The sequence below is a fragment of the Syngnathus typhle genome, linkage group LG3 (genome assembly GCF_033458585.1).
Source record: "Syngnathus typhle isolate RoL2023-S1 ecotype Sweden linkage group LG3, RoL_Styp_1.0, whole genome shotgun sequence".
NCBI classification, from domain to species: Eukaryota; Metazoa; Chordata; class Actinopteri; order Syngnathiformes; family Syngnathidae; genus Syngnathus; species Syngnathus typhle.
In genome coordinates this window covers 10426262-10437677 of record NC_083740.1, presented here as the reverse complement: position 1 = coordinate 10437677, position 11416 = coordinate 10426262, and the positions used below count along the sequence as shown (strand labels likewise).

The window sequence follows — 11416 nt, the reverse complement described above, 5'->3', positions numbered from 1 at the left end:
CGGTTGTATGACTGTGACATGAAGGGAAACATGCACATCTCGGAGGTAAAATTCTTTCTTACAGATGGCCCTAAATCCATAGTAGAAAATGTTTTTCCTCTCTTTCATGCACAATCCAATTGGGTTTTTAATCAGTTGGACTTGAACTTTTCTTTTTTTCCGGACCAGCGATGGACGGATCGGTGATGGAAGCCACTTTTCAATGACGAGGACGGAGGGACTATTTTTTTATAAAAATCAGTACATGCATGGAGCCATGCATCCACAAGCAGAGCGCTCATAGTAACCCACGACCTTTGAACTGTAAAGCAGTTGTGCTAACCAGTCAGTCACCATGCTTTCCTCTCAGATTGGTAATGATGGAATTCGATGCATGAGGTCACATTTTGAGAAAAGCTTGGCCCGCTCATTACTTGGCTTACAGTGAATCAAGGTGGTGGCAGCATAATGTTGTGGGGATGCTTTTCAATTGAGGAAAAGATGAATCCTGCACGAGGAAGACCACCTGGATGAACACTTGCTCCACAGCACACGACACCTCAGACCAGGGCAACATCTTTGAGTTGAACAACAACTCTGAGCACAATTCTTCAGTGGCTTCAGGACAACCCTGTAAATGTCTGTGAGTGGCTCAACCAGAGCCCAGACTTGAACCTGGTTGAACATCTCTGGAGAGATTTGAAAATAGCTGTGCACTGACTCTCCCCATCCAACCTGATGGAGCTTATAAATGTAATAATATTTTCTTTTTGTGTAGAACTCGAAGGTGACGGTTGAATTTCTTCAATTTCTGAATTAGGCTGTACAAAATGTGGAAAAAGTCAACATCTTTAATTTTGTTCTAATAATTCATCCAAAGGCCCAGGCATCATGACCCCCCCCCCTCCTCCTCCTTTGCAGCAGGTCAGGGAGCAGGGCGTAAGGTGAAGGGAAAAAGGAAGGAGGGGAGACTTTTTTTTCTTCTCCCTTCGCTCCAGCTGGGCCCATGGTTTCTCTCCTCCTCACAACCGTCCTTCCCTCACCTCCCCCCATTTACCTCCCAACCCTGCTAGGTTGCACTCAGGGGGTTCATAGAGGATGTGGAGCGTTTCACTCTCTATCTCGATGTGAGTGTGTGTCTGTGTGTGCGCGTGTGTGTGCGTGTGTGCGTGTGTGCGTGTAGGTGTGTATTCAGCCCTGTGATCACGTGTGTGTTTTGGGGCACACACACACACACAGGTCAATGTCCCAGGGGCATGAGGGGGAAAGAAAGAGGGCAAGACAGCAGATCATTCCCCTGCACATTGAAAGTGGTAAGTTTGTCGAGATACATGTCATTTTATATGTATTAAAGTTAAGGATACAAACAATATTCCGTTACCAATAATTGCAAATTAATATCCTGACATTTTTGTTTGACAGTAACTGTGTCAATTCCACAGCTAGCTTGCAGGCAAGTGAAGTTATTTACATCACGAGGAGACAAAACATTGGTCACAATAGAGCATGTTTTCCATTTGAATGTGCTGCCCTCTTCTTTCATGAAGGTCCGGGTATGGCGGGGAGTGTCGAGGGGTGCGGGCTGTTAATACAATACAACTTTCGTGTGGATTCCATTCTCTAGAAACTAAATATATTTTACTATGAGTGTATTTTGTCTTTGACTGTTTCTGAATTAGGCTCTTCCAGATTGACACAAATATGTAGTATGTGTGTGTATTTGTGTGCGAGGACTGGAGGGGGTTCAAGACATTGGGACCCCCTTTCCCAGACATGCAGTGACCTTTCCAACCAGACAGGGATAAAGGGACAAGGAGGAGGAGGGAAGTGAGGGCACAAGGCCATTGGTGTGTGTGTACGTGTGTGGATGGGCATGAGTACTTATTTTCATATGTGTGTGCGAGCGAGTCCATGGCAACGTCCAGTGTGTGGCTGGTAGCTGATTTTGTGGATCGCCGAACCAGTCAGTTACACCAGACACACAACTCACACTTCCACTTGTCTTGTCTTTTGTTGCACCAAGTCATCATGTGCTCTGTATGCAAAACGGGGTGTTTCTCCAAGAGTTTGACCCTTACAAATCAATCTGTCCACGCAACGGCTGAGAGCAACGAGATCGGGCACAATGAGGTTAGGACGTGGGCGTGAAGGGGTTCCTGGTCACCAATTTGGTACAAGTCCGAGATACATATGTGATGCAACTTTCCTTCTGATAATCTAAGAGTATTAGTCATATTCTTGTCAATAAAACACCATAGAAGTTGAAATCACAGTGTTATAAAAACAGACTTGGATTTTCTCAGCGACTTGGACAATCATTTTTCTTTAGTTTTGCAATCGTCAAACAGAGCAAAAAGAGGAGCAATTTAGCTTCACCCAGTTTTTTCTGTGAGGTGCGTCAAACATTGATTGTGGTTCTCTCCCTCTCACTCCCTCTCTCTCCCTTTCTCTCTTTCCTTCTCCCACTCTCCTAATATTCAGACATGAGAGTCCCTGAAGCATACAGCCTTCACAGGGTCTCGACTGGAACAATGATGATCAATACCTGTCACTTCTGTCATGTCTGACCAGAACGGTGCTCCCCTCCCAGCACAGCGCGAGGGGCCAAGCACAAATGCACACGCAAACCACACAACCCCCCAAATCCTCCAGATTTTGCCTGTGAAAATGTGTGCATACGTATACACACACGTGCTGCAGCATACATGCATCAATATACTTCATGGGGGTGCTCACACACGCACGCACGCACACACACAGGCAAGCATCAGCGAGGTCAGACAGGTCATTCAGACCCAGACACCAGTCTCTCCTCTGGGGTCAGACCACAAGGCCAAGGTGTGGTCTCTAACCCCAATGGCCCTTAGCAAACATCCCCCCCACCACCACCACCACACACACACACACACACTGACCATTTGGGGCACGTGAAAGGTACTTTTGTGAGGAGTGATTTGAGGGAATTTAAGAAGAAAGATTAAGACAAACAGGTTTGATAAAAGGGACATGATCTTAGTTAGCAATTGTTGGAATTTGTTGGCTTTGAGTTTATTTTTTAAGCTTAGAAGTATTGGCAACATACATATTTCATTATTGATTTGTTGTGTTGAGCGATTATTACATCACTGCGTTGTGGGTGTATTCCGTCAATCATGCTCTAAGGTCAAGTGAGTTTGTTTCGTGATCCGCTTTAACATGAATGCAAGTTAAACCTATGTCAGAGTTAGCTTTTGAATGACACGGGAGAGCACTACTACTCAATTTGGCCCAGCAGGACTAAAGAAGCGTGTGATGTTTGTACAGTCACTTGTTATTCTTGTCCATTAATTGTTCAATATGTGGCCAATCTGTGATGGTGGAATACATTTTTGTTGTAAAGCTGCGCCATAGTGTATTCAAATTGAAATCGTTATTGCTGCATGAGCACCATAAGCACATTGCAGTTACTTTTCTCCTCTGTTTTTTTTTTTTAAACAATTTATTGTTTTTGTTTTGTAATGAAGGAATGGAAGTTTAAAAGGTCTTTTTAATCCAATTCATCAATTAACTGATTTGTTTTAATGCAGCCCTAAAAATGTCGGTTTTTAATTCTTGAGTCTGGACTTTAGGAATTATATCACTCACTATTATAAAAAAAAATGCTTCCATTTCACCACTCCCATATTCATTTACTCCATTGTCCGATCTCTCTTCCTTCTTCTTCTGTCCTCAGTCTTCTTTCTCAAGAGACCCTTGCTCCGCCAAACCTGAGCGATAAGGAAGTGGAGGGGCCAACGTTACCTCTGCAGATAAGCTGTAATTGCAGGGTAATAAAGTGACTGACAAAAAGAAAATGGAGAGACGAGAGGAAGAGAGCAGGGACACAAAGGGGCGAATTGAGCAGCTTGTGAAATGATTCATTTAACTGGTGACACGCTAGTTCACTAGCGGTTATCAGTGAGGGCAACCTTTTGCTCAGGACGGTCATCACCGTGCAGCGCGAGGACTGGTGGCTGCACTCAAACAATAACCATCAGCCTTGACCTGTCTGATAAACAGGAACTGCAAACTGAGCTGAACAATCAATCCTCTGTTCTGTGACACAGGAACATCAGTGCTTCTTGAGCTGTTCATTTTTGACACACATACTACACCGTTCACACAGGTAAAATTTCTCTCATATGATATTGAAAGGGTGATCATTGCGTGCTGGTAAGCATAAAAAATGCTATGTGGTGATGTCATGAAAAAGCTAGAAAGGGATGGAATGAAGCCGGGTTAACATTGTGGTCTAAAGTGGAACCATGGTAGACTTTCACCTTTCGCAGTGCGGTTAATAGCCACTGACTGCATGGCTGCCTCGATGATCCTGCTAGTTAGTTAACAGGAATGGGGGATCTGTGGGCTGGGAGCTGCCACCCCCACCAAACGCCTTGCTACCCCAGTTTCCAACTCTAGTGTTGGCAACACATGTAGCATTAATAAACTGATCATTTCAAATTTTGACTATAAATATTTGTATGTATGAAAATTGTTATTGCTAGTTTAGAAATCAGTGGTGGATCATTTTGTTTTATGACAAACTTGATTTTTTTGGGGTGGAAAGGGTTGCAATCCTGGGGGTTGAAATCAGGGAACCTTGTTAATGTTTGTCAACTCTGGGCAATAAAATCATTTTAAGATCTGTGACAACATACGTTTGGAGTAGTCAAATAAGCAAATGTTGCTGTATACACACCATGCTTAAGTCAAGAAAACAAACAAGAAAAAAGAAAATAATTCCCACTATTTTGGAACAGTGTTAACATATTATAGTGTTTCAACGCAGAATGAAGGGTATTAAAAATGCTATGTGTGTGAAGGGTGGTGCTGCATGAATTTATATAGCGGTCAACTGTCTGTTCATTTTTACAAATCATTTTTGACAATACATTAAAAATTTGGATCCAGTCTTGCCTCGCGTTTGCCAAGAGGTCATCTTGCCAGTCACACCGTAGTGCTTCAATGCAAACAATGGAAACTCCAAGTTCTTTGTGACTTTTCTGTCACGTCTCGTCCCCAGCCGTTCCACTATGGGTCTGTTGTCATGGTTTCTGTCTGTGTGCTCGCCCCTCCCCTCCTGTGTGCCCATGACTAGCGTGATCATTCTCACCTGCCTTTTGTTACCTGTCGTGTATTTAAGTCCTGTGTCTGCCCCTCATTCCCCGTAGGATCATTGTTGTCGTACTGTCCTGCTGTCTTCTTGCCCTGCTGTCTTCTTGCTTCATGTCCTAGCCAGTCAGTCAAGTTATTGTTTGTTAAGTCATGTCAGTTTGCCTTTTGAGTTCCCTTCAATAGACCCTGGTCCAAGCTGCATTTGGTTGCCCTGCTCCACCCGCTCTGTGGCGTTTTCAGCATGATGAAGAAAAACTGACTTAAAAGAAAGGGTATGTATTAACAGCAGATACTTCTTTACCCTTCCGCCAGTGAAAGGAACATTCAATTCAGTGTATGTGGTCTGACAGACAGCTTTACCATTGGTAAGCTTGTGTGACCACCAGCCCTTACTTCCTTCCTCTGAGGAAGAGAGTGAGTTGTGTTCCTCTGGGGCCCATGCATGCATGCATATGTGTGTGTGCGGGACAATGTTGGTACATTTGTACACTTGTGTGCATTTGGTCACAGTCCAGCGCTCACACGAGGTCAGGTGAGATTGGGTCTGGTTTATAATTCCTGGAAGAGTGGACAGCTGCAACATCTCATACAAATGCACACATGCAAACTCCCTCCACCCACCCAACATGCACACACATTTTTCTTAAAGTGTGTTGAAATGATCACAAATGCTCTCTCTTGTGTGTGTATAACACTGCAATTTGGTCCTCCACGTTCGGAGTTGCATCTCAACTAGTACTGCTCACTGAACTTGCATTGAATAGAACTTGACACAGAAGCTCGTACTGGTCCAATTTGTTGTTCATACTTTACCCCTACAGTGATGTTTCTCGTCTTTAAAACTCGGCACTGAATGCCCCAGAAGAAAGACCTGGACCAGACTCGGCATTGAATGACTTCTCGGCAGCAATGTCCTTTACAAATGTTGCCGCACAAGTTGTGGTCCGCACCTCGGCCTCAGAAGCCACCGTGGTCCCATATTCTTCATCATTGTCCATACCCATTTCTGTGGGAGAAAACAAAACAATGTACAGGTTATTTACAAAGGCTCCAAAACAAATACATTGTAGAAAATGAAATAAAATGCCCGACCATCTGTATTTGTGATGTTTTTCAAGTTGATCCAAGCTGTGACCTTGAAACTTGGCTCCTTGTTTGAGTGCCATCAAAACTCTGCTGTCCTTGGCAACCTGCATAGTCTTCTTGAGGTGCTCATAAAATTCACATTGGAATCTTATGCCCAAGGAAATTAGCCATCTGGTCCAGCTCAGTGTCCGTCAGGTTTATAACGGTCAACAAAAAAAGCTGCGTTCTTCTGCAGCTTGATGGATGTTAGTGACATATAGAAGACAGGGGGCCCTATTTTCATATCTGATAAAGTGCAGTATAACAGCGCATGTGTGGGATTTCTTTTGTTAATTTTCAGAGATAATAGATGATAGGTAGGTAGGTAGATGGATGGATGGCTAGGTAGATGGATGTCTTTCATTTCTTATCTTCTCACCTTGCTGTCATGTACACACATGTATGTTAGCCGCCATAATAGAAGCTTCTCGCTGTATGCTTAAAGTGACACTTGGGAGCTTGGCAAACTAGAGAGGAATCCGGTGGCCATGGTCTCTCTCTCTCTCTCTCTCGCTTTTTCTCTCCATTTCTCCACGCACGCACACACACACATGCACAACCGCGGCACATAGGGCCATAAACAGGTTGTCTGCATAGTATCAGAGACATGGTTTTGCTGTGATGCACTAGAGGAGCCTCAGTCGCCGTCTCTCTCTTGTAAATACTCCACTCATTGTTTATATAGTGTGGCGTGGCTTCAGGTTCCAGGGACCATCACTCTGGGTCTGGGTCAGGTCGCCAGGAACACATACACACACAAAACTGAGAAACACACTGTGCGCATGCACACACACACACATACATTCATACTAATGCAAACCAGACTCTTTCCCCCTCTCCCTCTAAGAAAGGAGGGAGGGCAAGGAGCCCAGTCGAGAGACCGCACAGCATTGGAAGTGAGCCAAATGGACCAGCGGAGCTTGTTTGGAAAGCTTTCAGTCAGAAAGCCACTTTTTGGCAGGGGCCCTGTGAGTGCTGCTGAGCCCTCTGAAGCTGGCTGGAGCTGCTAAAATAAATAATGGTTCAGGCCAAGGGGGTAAGAGTGGTGTTTCGGGTGGGGTGGGTCAAGGAAGTGGGGGTGGAGGGGGACTTGGCGGATGGGGGGGGGGGGGGGGTCTTGATTGGGGGGTGAGATGGGAGGGAGGAGTTTTTAGAGACCGCTCCTGTAATTATATCTGTCAGTCGACACCACTCGGACCACCACCGATCACGTTTCCCCTAGTCTTTTGCTGTCACTGGGTAGAGAGAGAACTCGGGGAGGGTCATGAGCAAGCACATATCAGGTTAAATGTTTTTGTGCACATTTATTCACAGTTCATGCATGTGTGCGGACAATTTTCTCATTCTCCTGAAGGGAGCAGGCGTGTGTGTGATTATGTGTGAGGCAGCATGCTTTCAGGGAAACAAAGCTGGGAGGGTGAGATAAGAAGGTGCTCCTCACAAGACTATGCTGATCTTTCAGCAGGGGGCAAAGTAATGTCCCACCTGCAGCCAAGAACAACTTGTTGAAATTTTATGAAACTTCAACAAAGGCAACTTGGTTATATCCCCTGTGAGATTAACAAGTAAATGATCCATTGTCTGAGAATAAAATACTTTTTAAATGACTTCTTTCCACTCATCGTTGTATGGGGGTAGTACGTGCGCCAAAGACAATGGAGGTCTATATATTGAGAAAGCGTGCTACAGATTGCCATCTGTTAACACCTTACATGATGTTTCTGCAGTGAAAAAAAGCTTGTGATAATAATTAGCCCATCTTCAACAACACAATTCACGAATCAGATAATATATTTCCTCCTAGGTTCAGTAAGAAATTCGGACTGTGGGATGGGATCCATGTAGTAAGTTGAAACCATTTAATTTCCTTTGCCCAATATTAATGATAAACATCAACTTGCACAATAGAAATAAAAGAACACATTTGAAAAAAAAAATTAGGAACGTGGACTCTTAGTGTTGTATTACGAGCAAATTTGGTGAAGTTTGCAGGACACTGAGTGCTGGCTGACGTGAGGCTAGTGTAGGGAGGTCGTGCCAGAGAATTGTACAATATGATGAAACTTGGATGCCTTCAAGATGTGAATATGTTGTAAGCACAAATTATTTTTAAAGATATTGACAACTGTACCGCACAGTTAAAAACAAAATACTAATATTGAATTGGTGAAATAATATTCACTTGAAGTAGTGCTATGGTGCCTTCACCATTTTTATTTATAAATATCAAACTTTGAACATGTTCAAAAAACTTTTTGCCACATGAAAAACTGCTTGCGACCTGTGGCCTTGACCGAACCTTGATGAAAAAAATAAATAAATCAACATTTGGCCGTGCACCAACACTCGCCAACCTTCACCGCTCTGTGAAATACGAGCGGCAATGGACGGACGTACTCATTCTTGCCAGAATGAAAACATCTAAAAATAGCGTTCTCCATAATCCAGATGCAATGTTTTAAATGTATATTGTAGAATAAATACCTTGTTGATTTAGAGAAACAGCAGCTAATATAGAAAATATGTACATTAAAGATCTTAGTTTTCTACTTAAATGTTATCATTTCATATAATTGTTTTATTTTTATGAGTATTTTATTTTGTATTTTAAACTTCATATTATTTTATGATGGCAATGACAGCACCAAAATAATTCAGACAATTTAATTTTCTCTATCAAAGTCATGTTTGCGTGTTTTTTTATGGTAGCAGTACCCTCAATTAGAACATAAGCATTGTTTTTAGTAGTGAAGAATAAAAATAATTGCTTACATTCTTGCTTTCACATCAACCTACAGAACACAAAGTTTTCCGTAGCTTTCAGTTTCTCGTTTCGTCTTCCATTTATCTTCTCCTGCTTTGTAGTCATTGGCCTTGCCCTCTGATCTCCGCCAAGATCAGGTCCAAGGAGCTCACCCTAGAGACACAATTATCACACTGACGTAAATGTGCCACCCACGAGCTTGAGTTCCCATCAAAGGCCAGGCATACTCTCTCCTCACTCATTTTCCTCCTGATACCCCAACGTTTCTGTTCTATGTCCTATTTTTACACATTGCTTATGCTATTGAATGATTGACATCAAAGAGACGAGGATGAAACATCGGCACTGCATTATTTCATTTTTCGACAAAAAACAGGAGGTGCTCGCATCTCCCAGTGACAATTGGAATATAAAGATGTTCGCAACAGCTCCGAGCTAGACAGTCAGGCCAGGGAGCAGGCAGGCAGGCAGGCAGTCAGCGGTGGTGGTCTGAAGCTGCTCAAAGTGCGTAAGAAGTGTTGATTTAGCTGTAGGAAGGAGGATTAAATGGCTCATTGGTGGGACTAGGAGCAGTGAAGGTGTGAAGCCGTCAGCCTCCGCAGGCCCCCACCCCGACAACCAGGAGAGAAGGCAATTGGGGCTGAACAAACAAATCACATGGCCATCAAACACTACTTACTACCGAAGCACTGGGACTTCATTTAGACAACATTTTACTGGTCTCTGCTGTGCGCTCAATACACCCAAGCAAAGATTGCATGCACACACACACCGAGCCCCCCCATTGGCAAGACACCGGTTTTACAAGTCCCCATAGTGTGAGGTCTCTTATTCCCCGGATAGCTCTAGAACAACATTGGTACGAGCAAAGAGGAGAGGTGGGAGGGAAGAACAATTCAACTATTGAACTACTGGTGCTCAGCGTTGTAGGGTTGTCAATAAAGCTCATAAAAACGGTTGTGAAAGTTGTAACTGTTTTGTAAAGGGAAGTTCATGTCAACTCCTCTTTAAGTTACGACCCATTTAACGAGAAGTGTGCTTTAATGTCACGAGGATGCACCTTGCAGGATGGTTAAGATTGTTGGGGGGGGGGGGGGGGCTCTAAATGGTCGTTACTTTTGGAAGATAAAGCTTGCTTGCACGTGTGTGGAAAGTTGCACTTACACAACCTGCCAGTAATGAAACCTTAGGCTGGCATTTTTCTCTTTAAAAATGAAACTTTCACTTTCATGTTCTCTTCATTGGCCCCTTGGCGAGCCACTAAATGTCACTCCCTCCTCTTAAAAACAAACATTCGCGTCTCATATTAACTGCTATTTGAAATGGCTCCGAGCCTTAAGACCAAGTCTTCACAGTAACCATAAAGGTCTCACATGCACAAATAGCAAAATTCAGATGGAAAATATTAGACTGGTTGATGACAGCCACTGGATACTGAAATAATTCTTACGAGGAGTAACCAGGGTGAACTTTTTTATAGTTCCCTTTTTATTAATTAATTCATTATGGTCCTATCTTTAGAGGCGGGCGTGAATTTTGATTGGTTGACGTTTTGGTTAAGTGGTGAATGCTGCAAAAATGGCGGTATACAAACAGGACTCTTTTACAAGCTATGAATTTTACTGTGAAGGTAGTCCACTATCATGCTGCTTTGCTTGTTTATGCAGAATTCATGAACAATAATTAAAAGCTACCTGATGTTTAAACTCATCAAATAAACCCTTAAGGGCTATGCAAACTCCATTCCAGGGTGTTGGCGCCTGTTATATTAAACTGTCCCAGACAATTTCAAAACAAGTAAACACATCTTAATAGGAAGCTGTAAAATAAATTAAATATATACTCACTCATTGAATATGCACGGGAAATGTGGATAACTTCAACCAAATATGTCACCCAGCTCACTGAGCTGGTCTGGCAAGCTGCTGAATCCTCCTGCAAGATCACAAGGGAATCTTTTGTGGGAAAATATTTTTTTCCTGAAAATTCAGTTCCATTTCCAAATTGCAGGGATTTCCAGGATTGTTGCTGATGAGCTGATCATTTGAATCAGTTCTGGTGGAGGAGGGAAACATCTAAAATATGCAGAAGGGGCGTCCTTGAGAACTGCAGTTGGACTAAGGACCCACTTTACAGTCCTGTGTGAGGAAGGTGATATGTCACACTTACTTCCTCACTTTTCTGGATAATGCGTAACATTCTTTCCCTTGGACCTCTTTACAGGTTAGCAAAGCTGGCAGAGTGCTGGATGGTTGCTATGGCATTATATGAACCCTAACCAATTGAAACGCAACAAAGACTTTAGTTTTATAGTTTAATAGAGCATAAGATTACATTTGAAGGATATCTTTCATAAGGCAATATCTTAAGATAGTCACTAAGGTCTTTGATGAGCTCGATTGCCCTTGGTTTGTG

General features: G+C 43.1%; 1 long non-coding RNA gene across 1 annotated transcript; it reads right to left on the bottom strand.

Annotated features, from left to right (window-relative positions):
• Nucleotides 1-8919: 8919 nt before the first annotated feature.
• LOC133151763 (uncharacterized) lies at nucleotides 8920-11124 on the bottom strand. Its single transcript, XR_009713982.1, has 2 exons — nucleotides 10849-11124; nucleotides 8920-9154 (listed from the first exon to the last, which is right to left on the bottom strand). It is a non-coding gene; the product is annotated as an uncharacterized LOC133151763 (long non-coding RNA).
• Nucleotides 11125-11416: the final 292 nt, after the last annotated feature.